Source organism: Rousettus aegyptiacus, unplaced genomic scaffold (genome assembly GCF_014176215.1).
Source record: "Rousettus aegyptiacus isolate mRouAeg1 unplaced genomic scaffold, mRouAeg1.p scaffold_m13_p_15, whole genome shotgun sequence".
In the NCBI taxonomy this organism is placed as follows: domain Eukaryota; kingdom Metazoa; phylum Chordata; class Mammalia; order Chiroptera; family Pteropodidae; genus Rousettus; species Rousettus aegyptiacus.
In genome coordinates this window covers 23483537-23497595 of record NW_023416290.1, presented here as the reverse complement: position 1 = coordinate 23497595, position 14059 = coordinate 23483537, and the positions used below count along the sequence as shown (strand labels likewise).

At 36.9% G+C, this 14059-nt stretch overlaps 1 pseudogene; it reads left to right on the top strand.

The window, feature by feature from the left end:
• The first annotated feature begins 5730 nt into the window (after window positions 1-5730).
• On the top strand, window positions 5731-5847 carry LOC118612311 (annotated as a pseudogene).
• Window positions 5848-14059: the final 8212 nt, after the last annotated feature.

Genomic DNA, 14059 nt, shown 5'->3' with positions numbered 1-14059 from the left:
GCCCGTTTGGGCTGGGTGGGTTTTTTTTTTTTTTTTTTCCTCTCTCTCTCTCTTTCTCTCTCTCTCTCTCTCTCTCTCTCTTTTGCAAGAAGGAGCCAATCACAGCTGAGAGGTTCAGATTTCAGCTCCTCCCTCTGGGACAGCTGTGAGCAGAGGAAGAATCTGTTGTCAGACTAAATTATTCTGGTTCAAAATGGGCCGTTCTTCAGGATTTCAGTGGAGAGGGGAAAAATTGCTTAAGTATTTTCAAGGAGGTAATTTCACTTCTTTAGCTCTGCGGGTTATTCCTGATCTCTGCGTGCTAGATAAGTCCTAACAACTGTGATTTCTAAAAGAGGCCTGGCTTCCAGATGTCGGGTAAAGCAAATGCAATGGGACAAAATGTTCGCTAGAGGCAGGAAAGGAGTCGTACAAGATCCCAGGTCAGCCTCGGGTGTTAATGAGAGCCTATATTTGGAAGTGGCATTTGAAGAGGTTTTACTTGTACAGAGACCAAACAACTCTTGGCTTTTGAAAAAGTAAGGTAGAAGCGCGAGAAGACAAAAGCCCTTGTGAGTGAGGAGGGCGCGTCCATAGTGGGGGCTTCCCTGGGTCTGTACAGCGGCCCAAAGCTGCATGCCGTGCATGTCCTGAATGCTGGGAATGCATTTCAAGTCTTAAAGGCTAAGCAAAGCCAGAGGCCGTGCTTCCTCGTGGAAATTAAGTAATCATGTCACCATATTAGCTATGCTGGTTGCAAGGAAATGCTTTGTAGCTCATGGAAGACCTGCTTATGGAGGAACTGGGAAACTGCTGTGGGGGCAGAGGTTGGGACTAGGAGGCAATAGGTAAATTGTCATTAGAACCATGAAAAATTCTCACAAACATTTGACTAGAATTTTTATCTTTTCATGTATCATTGTATATATTTATGAAAACAAAACAAAACATGAATGGGCCTTTAGAGACAATTATTTTTATTTCCCCAAGATTGATCTACTTTTATATGGTGCTGTTTTCTTCAGTATAAAGTCATCAATATTCATCTCAGTAGCTGCTGGTTCCCTGGATTGTGATTCTAAAGAAAGGATGTCATTATGAGTACTGCTTGGTTAAAGTTTTAAGAAGCCAGTCCATAAAAATTACTTTGATTTTGTATATAATAGTAAATCCCAAAATACTCAAAGATGGCTCATTTTAAAAGTAATTAAAAGTTAGATTTCAACTCTATTTTTAAGCATCTCAGTCCATTACAGACTTTTCTCCTCATCTTTTACTTAAAAATTAAAGAAAGAACCAATTTGCAATAAGACCACTCTACCCTTGTTTCTAACAGGTGCTGGAAGAAGAGAGTGAAAAAGAAAGTAACAGTGATTAAGTCAAGACTTGTAAGAGGAAAGTGCATTGTCAGACTGCCTAACTTCTTCATCTTGGGATGAGAAAAAAAAGCCTGTGTGTTGGGGGGTAGGGAGTGCTGTGCTCACAGGTTTCCTGAGCTAACTGCAATGATTCTTTTGTTGCTCTTACTACAGTCACTAATTTAAATATCAGAGAACGGAATTTAGATGAATCTTAACATTAAAAAAAAAAAAAAACAGCTTCTCTACAAAACTGGAAAATATAAAAATGCATTAAATTCCTCTACTAATGTGTAAACTGGAGTGTAATTCAGAGCAAGTTTGCTGAGCTTTGTACTTTTCATGAGAATGTGTTCAGATCTAGGCACCTGGTTTATTGAAATAGGAGTCCTTCTTGCCCTTACCACCCCGCTTCCTGCAAAAGGCACATTTTGTTAGAGATATAATATAGTTGAGAAATATAATATAGTTCAGAAAGCACAAATTGCCATGTGCTTTTATTTCCTCCTTTCATTTTATACGGTCTATTCACAATAGTGCAGGGTTATTTTGTTATTTACTTTATAGTTATTACACAAGATAACCTGCTAAAGTATATGTTTTTAAAATACATTTAAAATGTGTAACTGTAAGTCACTATGCTTGAGAAAAACAAACTTGGATTTGGGTTACAGATACATGACTGAGCTGAGTCTCCCACTGCATGTCCAGGGGGGGTCATCACACATGACACAAATCAGGACATGTTAGTACACCTACTGGGACGAGCAGATAGTATTCAGGATTGTGTATGAGGCATGTCATTACACAGGTCTGCGTGGTAACTAGTCACACATAGACCTGCGTGAGGTCTGGTCTGCTGTCAGGAGAGGGAGAGCCTGCACGCTGATAGCATGAGTCAGACTGTACAGGTGCTCTGCTCAGACACAGCAGTGGGCATTGGCGCCAGAACGGTGTGATAAAAATGGGAGAAAGAAAATGTAAGTCCTCACCCAAAGACCGACTGCTAGGACTTTTCTAAGATAAGATGGAATACTCCTGCCCTGCAAGCCAGAGGGAACATCTGAAAAAGTTGAATTTGGTCACTGACTGAAATATTCTATCTTGGCCAGGGACAGAAATCTTTGCTAAGATAATGACAAAACACCAGGATTAAAATATTTCGTTTGGTCATAACAAACCCAAATGGGTTTCGCTAATGCAAGAAATTAGTCCTAGGTGGACATAGTTAGGCTCATTGCAACAGTGAGAAAATGAGGCTTACCCTGAGATGGTACTCTACCTGAAGCCCTGCTAGAGTGAAGCTGGTGGTTACAGGTAATATTCAAAGTAAAGAAGACACATGCTCAGCCCTCAGCCTCCTGACAGCTGTATGTGGGGCAGAGAGAAATGAGGAAAGGGCAAGTACTGCCTGTGGACAATTTTCCACCTCAGTGGTCCTGATTCCCAAAAGAGTTTGGTTATTATGGGGGATAAGGGGGCTTAAAAAATAACCCTCCCTATGGTTGAACCCCTCCAGAAGGTCCCTTCCTCTACTTAGCATCTGTGGGTTATGTGAGAAGTTAGATGTCCATGCAATATAATTCCTTAACTGTCATGAATTTTACTAGGATATTACTTGACATGACTCATCTGATAGACTCTTATTTCCTCTGTTTTCTGAAGAAACTAACAAAGATAATTTGTGGAAAACTTTGTAAATTAAAGGCCTGAAACCTCGTGGGTGGGCCAGGCCTTCCCCATAAGCTCTCCTGTACTGGTGGGATTTCTCGCAGACCCAGTCGTTTTCATGAAAGACATAGTCTTGCTTTGCCAAATAAGGAAATAAATTACGTTCGTGAGGTTTGAGAATGCACCTCAGTCTTATTTACTTTGCACAGAGATTAGTGTACATTTAGGTGTTTAGGTATGTTAAAAACCATGCAGATACTGACTACTAGGTTTAGGAAATGAAGGAAATCTAGCACCAGAAGAAACCATGGTTTGGCAGAGGCAGAAAATTCCATCTTGTGCTGTGCACTATCTCCTAAAATGAATAGCATCTGTTTCTAGCTTTAGTTTGTGGCATGATCACCCTGGAGTGGGCAGGGGATGAATTAAGTCTCTTGAATGATATGTAGTTATGGAATATCGTTAGTTTGAGTGTGATAGGTGGACAAGATTACACCGCTGCGTTACCAATATTTAAACTATTTAGATAGTAACAATGTGTTTTATTATATGTAACTTTGAAATTGGAATGACAAAGATATGATATCATTTTGTGGTTTTGTATGTATTTATATTTATATACAAATGTATATATTTGTATTTGTATTCCTAATTCATAACTTGATTCAGCTTCAGATAGTGTAAACCAAACCCTAAAAGTGAAATAAACTTTTTTTAGTACTTGAGCTTCTTTATCTGTAAATTATATTTAATACTCTTCCTTAATTTCTTTTAGGATGATTTAGTGGCAAATATTTTTCAATATAAAAAGAAAAATAATCAAAGTGAGTATAAGGTCCTGCTTATATATTCTGAGCTTCATAACAAGGAGAACTCTATTTCTTTTGGGATGTAGATGGAACCACATATATACTCAACATACTAAGTAATGTTAACAGAGCTAAATGTGAATGTGTGTGTGTGTGTGTGTGTGTGTGTGTGTGAATAGTGGTAAAAAATAATAGCAAAAAAAAAAATGATGTCGGGATGTCCCTCTGCTGTTTAGGAATTTCTGTTATTTCTAGTGTGTTCCCAGGGCCATGTTAATAGTGATTAACATTGTCTGGAGTTAGCTCTAATGCTATTAGCTCAACAAATATCATCATATAGGATCAATAAATATTTAAGATCATTTCAAACAGAAAAATTTATTTAACATGGGAACATTTTAATGATTTTTATTTTGTGACAAATCACTTGTATGAGAAATCACTTATGGTGAGAATTGTATTTCTAGTTATGGTTTTATAATCTTATTTTCCTTTGGTTGGCTATAATATGGTAATGTATGAAAGATATTAATCTCTTCAATGATCTATTTGTACCTTGTGGAAAGTGTTGGCGATCTTATTTCTAAAATGAGTGAGAAAGACTGTAGAAAATTCTAAAATGATCTCTCAGGTATACCATAACTATATGTGGTTGCAAAGAGACACCTATTGGTCAATTTTGGAAGATTCACTACTTTCTTTTTCTTTTCTTTTTCCATAACTTTTTAACAAGGTGCCACCTAGTGGAAAATGGATGATTTAACTGAGAGCATTGACCTCATTTTGTCATTGCCCCAATTTCAGGAGAACACTATTTAAGTCTTTTGTATTTTTAATTTAATCTAAATTAAAAATTATGTATTTGTGCGTGTAGAAACACAGGTGACATTTATACGACAGATTATATTAGCTTTATAAGATAGGCAAGTAAGAGAAAATTAACGATGTTCATCAATCTGTGCAGTCATGAAGAAGAAAAATTGTTTAAAACTTAATAAATACCTCAAATGACTTATTCTCTATAACTCATAATAACCTACAATGTAGAGATGTTTTAAAGGCAAGAAACAAAGTTGAGCCCAGTTTTTCAGGGGTATTCAGAATGAAAGTGATGAAGCAGGATTTCTCCTCAGTCTGCGCCTCTGGCGCTTACACACTTTGCTGGAGTAGGCTTTGTTACACACTTGTGGTTTGCTAAGGTTGACTAAAGACACTTGATGTCAGGCAGTTTGTACTGTATAGGTAGTGATACAAGCTAGCATTCTTAAATGTTTAATATGAGCTGATCATTGCCATAAACTTTGTACATATGTTATATTAATTCATCTTCCCAAAGTTAGCTAAACCTTTGAGGTAGATATAATACATATTTACATGTGATGAAATGAAAACACAAAGAAATTAAATATCTTGGTCAAATCACACTACTAATAAGGAATAGGTGGAGGTGAGATTTGAATCTGGATCTGTTTAATTTAAAAACCTCCTTATTTCATCACTTTTTATAACTATAATTTTCCATAATAAGAGTGAATTAGACTCATGACCAACTACAAAATATTTGCCTTCCTACTTTTTTCTCCCCTCCCAGAGAATATTTACATGTAGACTTTATAATCCATGGTATGTGGAGTTTCTGTTTACAACCCATCTCATTCAAAATGATTTCTGCAGCATATCTCCATTTTTTTCCTAAGTAACACCGGGATCATGGTTGCTCGATTTTAGTCTTGATACCATTTACCTCCAGGTGTTGAGTCTGACTGCTGAGAAGATACTTGGACTAGATAGACTCCTTGAGTGCTTAACCAAGCAGCTGCTATGGTCTCTTGGTCTGCCAGTAAAGGAGACCGCCAGTAATCACAGTTTCTTATTCTATCAGCATCATGTGGCTTTTCAAAAGTGAAAGTGATGTCTATAGCCATGCTACCCTGAACAAGGCTATCCCGTCTGATCTTGGAAGCTAAGCAGAGTCAAGCCTGGTTAGTACTTGGAGGGGGACCACCTAGGAAGACCAGGTGCTGTAGGCTTCAAAAATAAGACAAATAAGGGATTGTAAGCTGACAAGGTCCTTGCCATCTGTAAAGTCAACCAAGAGTTGCCTTGCCTAAAAATTTTTTAAAAAATAAAAAATAAATAAATTTAAAAAGTGGAAGTGATGATCATTGTTATCTGTGTGTAATGGGATCATGTGGTGGGAATAAAGCCATCAATAAGAAATCAATGTTTCCAAATACAAAGAAGGTCTGTGGTCTGGAAGCATCTCTCTCTTTTTTTTCCCACATGTGTGTGTGGGGGCAGTATGTGCATGGGTGTACATATCTGTCTGTGTGTGTGCATGAGTATGTGTGGTGTGCATGTATGATGTATATGCCTTGCTTCTAGCATGAGCCTTCATTGGTTCATGTATGAGTAGACATGTTTGGTAAACTTGTGGGGTAAGCTAGTCTGCATTTATTTACTTAAGGCATTTCCTACAGAAGAATAGGGAGCAAGCCCCACTAAGCTTGATTCTATAACAAACCCTAAATATCCAGAGAGGAGTGTTGCTTCTGACTATAGCACAATACCTGTTGCTCCACCATGTCTTTTTACTGAAAACTCCAAAATGCCTTGGAGAAGCAGGGGTAGAACCTGGTAAATGAACTTGAAACATGAATTTACTAAAATACTGTTAAACTTTAGAGGGTGGACAATAGTGCTTCGGAACATGTGAGGCAGAGGTGATTACAAAAAGTAGAGAAAGTAGTTTGTGAGAGCACTTCCCTTTACTTAACATGAAACACTATAAAATGTTGATACCAGAAGGGGTCCAGGGCATCGGGTTTAGTGGCAGCCATGCCAACAGGTATTGGTAGCGACCAAGAGATATGTGGGAACCCAGTGGGGGTGGAGCTGCTGCCCAGTGAAAAATGAGGACCTGCCTGATACTTTGGTTCTCAGCGAACCAAACAGGAGTGCTACAGGACAGTAGTTCTTAGCAGAAAAGGAGGTACCTAGAAAATATGTCAGCATGTACCAGAGGGAGACTAAGTAGCAGGAGGAAGAATACTACATAGTCTTCATGCAAACTGAAACTGAACACTTGCCCTATAGGTCAAGAAGGATAGCTGTGGGACACCCAGAATGACTTTCCATGTTGCCCAGATCCTAAATCAATGGGAAGGAAAATGTAGGTATCACCTACATACTGAGCAAAAAACAGTGAGGATGAGTGTGCTAATATCAGTGCTCACATGGACCCCTGAGTCAAAAATGCCTTTGTATAGTACCTTGCCTCTTTCTTTGCCTCAGATCAGAGTCATCAACACATATACCTGGACATTAAAATTGAAATCTTAAAGAATTTCAGCAGACTGTGAAACTTTCCAAGATGATTTAGAGAAACATAATCTAAATTATGCTATGCTTATGATTATTTTCCAGGTCTAGGCCTTGGTTCACTAACTTGGTGAGGCATCTTCCAAATGCATGCCTCTGTCAGATCACTCAGAGAACACAAGGTTTGTGAGAGCTTCCTAGGCATCGGCAAGCACTTTGTTACTTTTTTCCACTCTGGAGACATTAACCATCACCAACCAGTCAAACCCAGTTATACCATTTGCAAGCCCCCAGAGAACAAATCAAAAGCCTAGTCTAGAAGACATTATTGTTATTAGAATTCACCACTGATAAAACTAAACTATTTTTCCTGGACAGAAATGCCATTTTCTATACTGTGAGTTTAAAAAGAAATACACACCCCCACAGGTAGAATGATCTTTTCTAAAATTGGTTTTTTTTTTTTTTTTGGCCTGCATTTAAAAATAAAAGTCTTATCTTAAAGCCATTATAATGTAAAAGAAATATTTTGCTCACTCATCATCTTTGGACTTTAATTCTCTGTACTTGGTTATAAACTTTTCACTGGCAGTAAAGGTCATTGCCCAACTGACAGGTGAGTCCAGGTTTAGCTGGCTCAGAAGAGTATAAAAATCTAATGTTGAAGTGATCATTAATGTAACACTTACTAGCAATTAGAAGTGATTGGCTAATTGCAGAAGTATAAGTCTTTTTAGGAGATACTGTACATTCCCAGAAACAGACAGGGATTCCTTCCTTCCCTCTCACATAGCCATGCAAACCTAAACTCCTCTGAAGAATGGAATTCATTATTGCACTTTCAAAGAAAAGGCCGAAGACACTATAAAACTATTTGAAAGTGATTATTGATAAAAGTTAAAGGCATAAGAAAACTCCTGAACCTTCAAATTCTCTTGTCTCTCTGGAATTACATTGTCGATGAGTAAGTGATGATCCAAAGCCAGTAACTGCACTTCAGAAAAGTATAAAGGAAATTTGAGTCTTAAAAGGAAACCGAAATGGAATAAAGTCCTAAAATGTTAGAGCTGGGGACCTTAGCAATCTTGTGCATCACTTCCCCTTTATTATTTTTTTATTTTTTTATTTTTTGGCCAAGGAGGGCAAGAAGCATTTTGTTCACGCATATGATCTTCTTAGTATCACAGAGGATTAGATCTGAAATGTGCTGACTTCTAGTACAAGGCACTAAGCAGAGAGTCTCCATGATGCTCTGCAGCAGGTCACCTTTTTTTGAAAATGTAATGTCAGTTTCTGCAAACTCTCATTGAAGTTTAAAGAAATCAAAATAGAAAGAAGAAATGATTCTTTATTTCATAATTCTGGTGAAATTAGTACCCTGTCCTACTCTGCCCTCTCCCACTAAGAAGTGGTCCAGTTTAATGCCTATGGAGTTTATTCTGCACAGGGCATCAGCCTGCATATTTAATTTTGGTTTTCATTCTGACAGTTCTACATCTGTTACAAAAGCACCTCAGAACAGATGTTAGCATGCTAGGTTGTGATTGCTGAAAACTGTAGATATTGCTTAAAATGACAACTGTACTTCCACCTTAGGAATGTCATCTTGTTGATAGAAAATATAACAAAAGATACAATATATCTTGGTTTCAACAATTTTAGACCAAATTGCAAAAGAAGACCTTTACTCACAAAACCCCAAATGAAATATACTTCCACATCATAAGGGAGAACTTACTGTGAAAAGAATAAAAGTGTTAGACATGGTTTTTCCGATTCCCAGTTTTCAGAATTCTCTGTATAATTAACTAAAGGTTAATTGACAGATTTTGAAACAGCTTAGTTAGTATAATGAGTAGATATCTTGAATTCTGAACTCCAAATATATGACCACGATGATTTTCTCAAAAGACTGGTTGCAAGTTCTTTAGTCCCTGACACCTACCACAAAGCCACGAAATACCGAGGACTTAATAGGAACATTAAACTTGCCAAGAAACCATCAGGTAAGTCCTCTGACTACAGGCCCCTTTCTGCCAAGTCCCTCCTATAGAGACTGTACGGGTACCATTGTTGGGCACAATACAACAATCCTAATACCTCCACTTACAATAAAAATTTCTCATATTTCTAAAGATGATGATGAAAATTTATCAAGTCATTGTAATGAAGGAGAAACAAAAGATATTCCTGGTAGCCACTATCTTTAAACACGTAGGCTATAGCAAGGAACCTTTAAGGAAGGACTCAGAGACAAATTATTCATGTCATTTCCATCGCATAAATCAAAGTGAAACTTCTATCTGTCAGATTAGAGACTTTATGCTGAAGAAAAATCAGACACAAGTACTGGGGAAGTCACTGATTTGACACAATGATGTAGAAAATCAAGATTGCTCAGCATAAAGTGCATGGGTGATGACAACAGGGTTAAGCATGAGTGTGGAGAGGATAGGAGTGTTCTGTAAGGATGGCAGCCAGAATACAGAACACAAAGGGAGCCCTTCTCTGACTCTGAAGTTATTAGCTTTTCTGAGGAAACTGCTGGAAAGATAACTGAGCTGGAACACTTATAGAACTTATTCTCAAATTGAATAGATAGGTAAATTAAATTTACTACTCTGTTGATTGTAAAAAAATAAAAATTGGAAGCTGGTTCTTTGTACTGTGTAATTCTATTTTGAAAATAGGATTGTAGGATTGAGCTTTTTGTTTGTTTGTTTGTACTTGAAGCGGAAATGTTGGCTATTTCCAAGGATAGTGGGACAATGGACTCCAAAGCGAATATTAAAAAATAATAGTCTGAAAATGATAGGAAGCATAATGTTATGTCTTCATCATCATCATTTCCTTATACTAACACTTAAATTTGTATATTTTCAAGATATTTTACTACTTAAGCCTATATTCAGGTAGATGAATCCTTTAAATAAAGTATCATCATGATTGCTAGTACACTTAAGTAAAAAAAGTTTCAAATTTTAATTTGGCAAGGACGATTAAGAATGATTTATTACAAATCCTCTGTTTTATGTGAAACTTGTGTTTTGTTAAGTTGGGGATAAATTAAAAAGTGGGTTTAAATAAAAACACCTGGAGAGTAGTTGTGCTTTGTCCTTCCAGCTTTACGCAAAAGCCTTCTCGCTCAGGTTCCTTCCAACTCCTGCCCAGAGTCGTCGGGGTTGTCTCATCACTAATACATCTTGATAGTAGTGTGACTGTCTTTCTCCTCCTTTTCTGGTCCAGGGCCAGGCTACCAGTATCCATGGCTGCTGAACATGATGTGCAAGTTGTCAAAGCCATTGCAAAACTTCCACAAAGTCTCTGGGTGTGTGGGGGAGGGGGATGTCCCCTATGGCTTCCTTTGCTATCTAAATATATTTTGCTTAGACTCGAGTGTCCATGCTCCAATATGCTCCAGCCCTCAGAGGGAGAGAATCTCTCACCCCCGGCTTGTCCTCTTTTCCAATACACAGATTATTAAACACAGCAGCTCCATGGCCTTAAGGTCTTCTTATATATCTTTACACTTTTTACTTTCGCTTTATTTTAACCCCATGCCTTGGAACATAAGACTGAGAAATAAGGCCATGGGGCTTATTTAGAACACAATATAAGTGGCAGATATTGTGTTCAATGCAAAATAACCTTTCCTCTTTGACACTAAATTATTTATCTTCAGATTCACACTCTTTGATTTTGTAGTCCCTGGAAGGTTTCCTGGCTTTTATACAAATATACACCTGCTAGGTGATATCTCCAGACCCAGTAGATATCTCACGATGATTGAATGCCAGGATAAACAAAACCTAAGTTCTTGAGTTGGAAATCCTGTTACATACAGATCAAGAAATTGAGAACTATGCTGGTTGGTGGCAGAGTAGCACCCAGAAGAGTAGATCCTTCCTCTGTTACACTGAAAACACTAAAGAGGAGGTTTCTGTTCCCTTCAGCTCTGGCATTACTGTGTTTTAAAAGCTATAGAGTGGTTTCCGCCTTCATTTTACCATTACTAAATATTCTGAAAGGTAATACAGTTACCCACATAGCCATATGGGCATAACCCAGAAAGCACTTCTTATAGTTTCTCCTAATCAGAGACATTACATAGATTTTCATATAAATTAGGAAAAGTGAAAAGAACTTTGATGACTAAAAAAACGAAGGAGTGCAATTAGGAGTTAATGAAGATGGACTGTAAATTCAATTTTAGATGGAAAAAATTATTCTTAAAGTTGCAAAGATTCCCAGTTTTTCCCTCCCCCTTCCTTCCTTCCTTCCTTCCTTCCTTCCTTCCTTCCTTCCTTCCTTCCTTCCTTTGTTCCTTCCTTCCTTCATCATCTAACCATTATATGTCCTTAGAAATACATTTATAAATACGTGTGTGTAGATATCCATATGTATATGTATATATATTTTTTCCAATAAACATTTATTGCATACCTTCAACCAAGAATTGTGCCAACATTATTTATGAATCTTATTTAAATCCCATAACAACTCTCTAAGACAAGTATACTTTATTATTTTTCAGCTGTTGACACTAAGACGTAGAATTCATACACATGGCAATTGTTCTAATTCTACTGGTTCTTTAAATTGGGTATTAGCAGAACAACCATTTACTGACCTACACTTACTTGTAAATCAGACGATAATCCTTATGCAGACTGAGGTAATTGGGTTTGGTTAAGGATATGATAAAGAATAATATAATGTAGTCTAATTGCTCATTAAATTATGGAGTTTTAGAGTTCTATAATGATTGCAGACTTTGAAGTTCCAAAGTTCTGTATTTAACTAATGTCTAGTGTTACTTACTGAGTGACCTCAGGCTAATTATTTATTTCCCGTTTACTCACTGGTGAAATGTGACTACTGATGATTTTCTTGCAGAGTTGTAAGGACTTGAGATGATGCATGTAAAATGCTAAGTATAGCGCCCGGCATATACCAATAATAAAAAGAACTATCCTTTATTAAGTACTTACTATGTGCTACATACTGTGGTAAAAAATTTAACAGGTTTTATTTTATTTAACCCTTTAATTAATCCTTTAACTTAGTCTTGATGAAAATCACAATTTTGCACATCGATTGCACAAGTTAGCAACCCAAAAGTCCTCTAGACAAGAATCAAATACAGTTAGTCTGCTTACAGAATCTATACTCTCATTTGTTATGCTCCTAGTGCTCCTCCTACCACAAGGCATACTAGCAGTGGAATAGAATTAATGACAGTTTTAAGTATTAGAGATCACACAACACAACACCCTCAAACGACATCATTTTTGTTATAGAAACATTTTTTAAAAGGATTGCTCTATGACTATTTAAAAATCCAACAACAGCAGTTTTATTTCAGAAATATGATAGTTGACCTTTTGGTCCCATGATTCATTCTATGGTCACCCTTGGTTACTTTTTGTTTTGTTTTATTTAAAACATCTTAACACAGGTTAGGCAATTCTGGGGCTTCTTTTTAAGTAAGGTCCTGCCTCTGTTCTTGTTACCCATACTAAAAACTGTTAGTTCTCAGGTTACTGTAATTTATTACTGTATAAGAAGACAGTAGAGCCGAGCCCAGATAAGCTAGTAAGATTTTCTGTCAGTTCCCAGTCAAAATTTAATAGTACAACAGATGCTTGTTATGACATGACTCATATGCAGATTTGGATATTGCTAGTCAACCTAAGTCTTCCAAAACATAATAAGGATATATACCAAAGCCTCAGATAATGTGGTTAGTCTATAGGACAGGTATCAGTCCTATTTTGGGAGACCGAAGTTGTTAAGTATGAAGGTGTTATAACTCTGAGTGCATTGCTGTAGTAGAGTTTGTTACACTGTAATGGTTTAGAACATATATTGAAGAGCATATATAACTGAGATTAAAAAAAATGCAGCACAGGAGAGAAGAAATAGATTTAACTTCCTCTTTACTCTTCCTTTCAATAATGGTTACTTGGAATTTATACATTCTATACAGGGGATGTTTGAGGCTTTAGAAAACTTGACTTATATATCTGTTCATTACTTATTCAACATATATTTATTAAATGTCTAATATGTGCAAGACCATGTGTTATAAACTGGAAAAACTATAGTGAACAAAACAGACAGCATGATCTCATGGAGTTCATAGGTAAAGGGAAAGGGAGGTATTTATTGCTTCAGAAAAATATAAACTGCAGTTTAGGGCAATTACAATGAGTGAATAATGCTACAACATTATTTAGAATCCGATGAAGTGGTATTTGAATTGAGTTTAGAGGGTTAAGTAGATATTAGCTAAGTGAAAGGAATAATAAAGTTATCTGGTGAACATCTAGAAACCTTTGTGTTAGTAGTGAAGGAAACAGGAAAAATGTGATAAAATGAGTCTGAGAATGAGAGGCTGAGTTTAGCAGATTGTTGTTTGCCGCATTAAAGATGTCTTTATTGGAAAATATATGGGAAGATACAGGAGGAAATTTTGTATGAAATACATGTGTTATTTCATTAAAAATTAAAAAAAAAAAACCGAATATTTAGAAATAAGCCACTTTTCAAGCAGTCTAGCTTGATAAAAAATAAAAAGTAAAACTACATCCTTACTCCACCTCCCCAGTCCCATTCTTTGGAAGCATTAGTGTTCATTATTTCTCTATATCAGTTGTCCCCAACCTTTTGGCACTTCTGAGAGCATCGAATGCCTGATGATCTGAGGTGGAGCTGAGGCAGGGATGCTAGTGCTGAGTAGCAGCTGCAAATACAGATGAAGCTTAGTTCACTCGCCCACCACTCACTTCCTGCATTGCAGCCCAGTTCTTAACAGACTACAAACTGATTCTGGTCCATGGCCTGGAGTCTTGGGACCCCTGATCTATATTATTGATTGGAAGTTCTCTCCATGATTTCAAATAATATCCTTTGATTTAT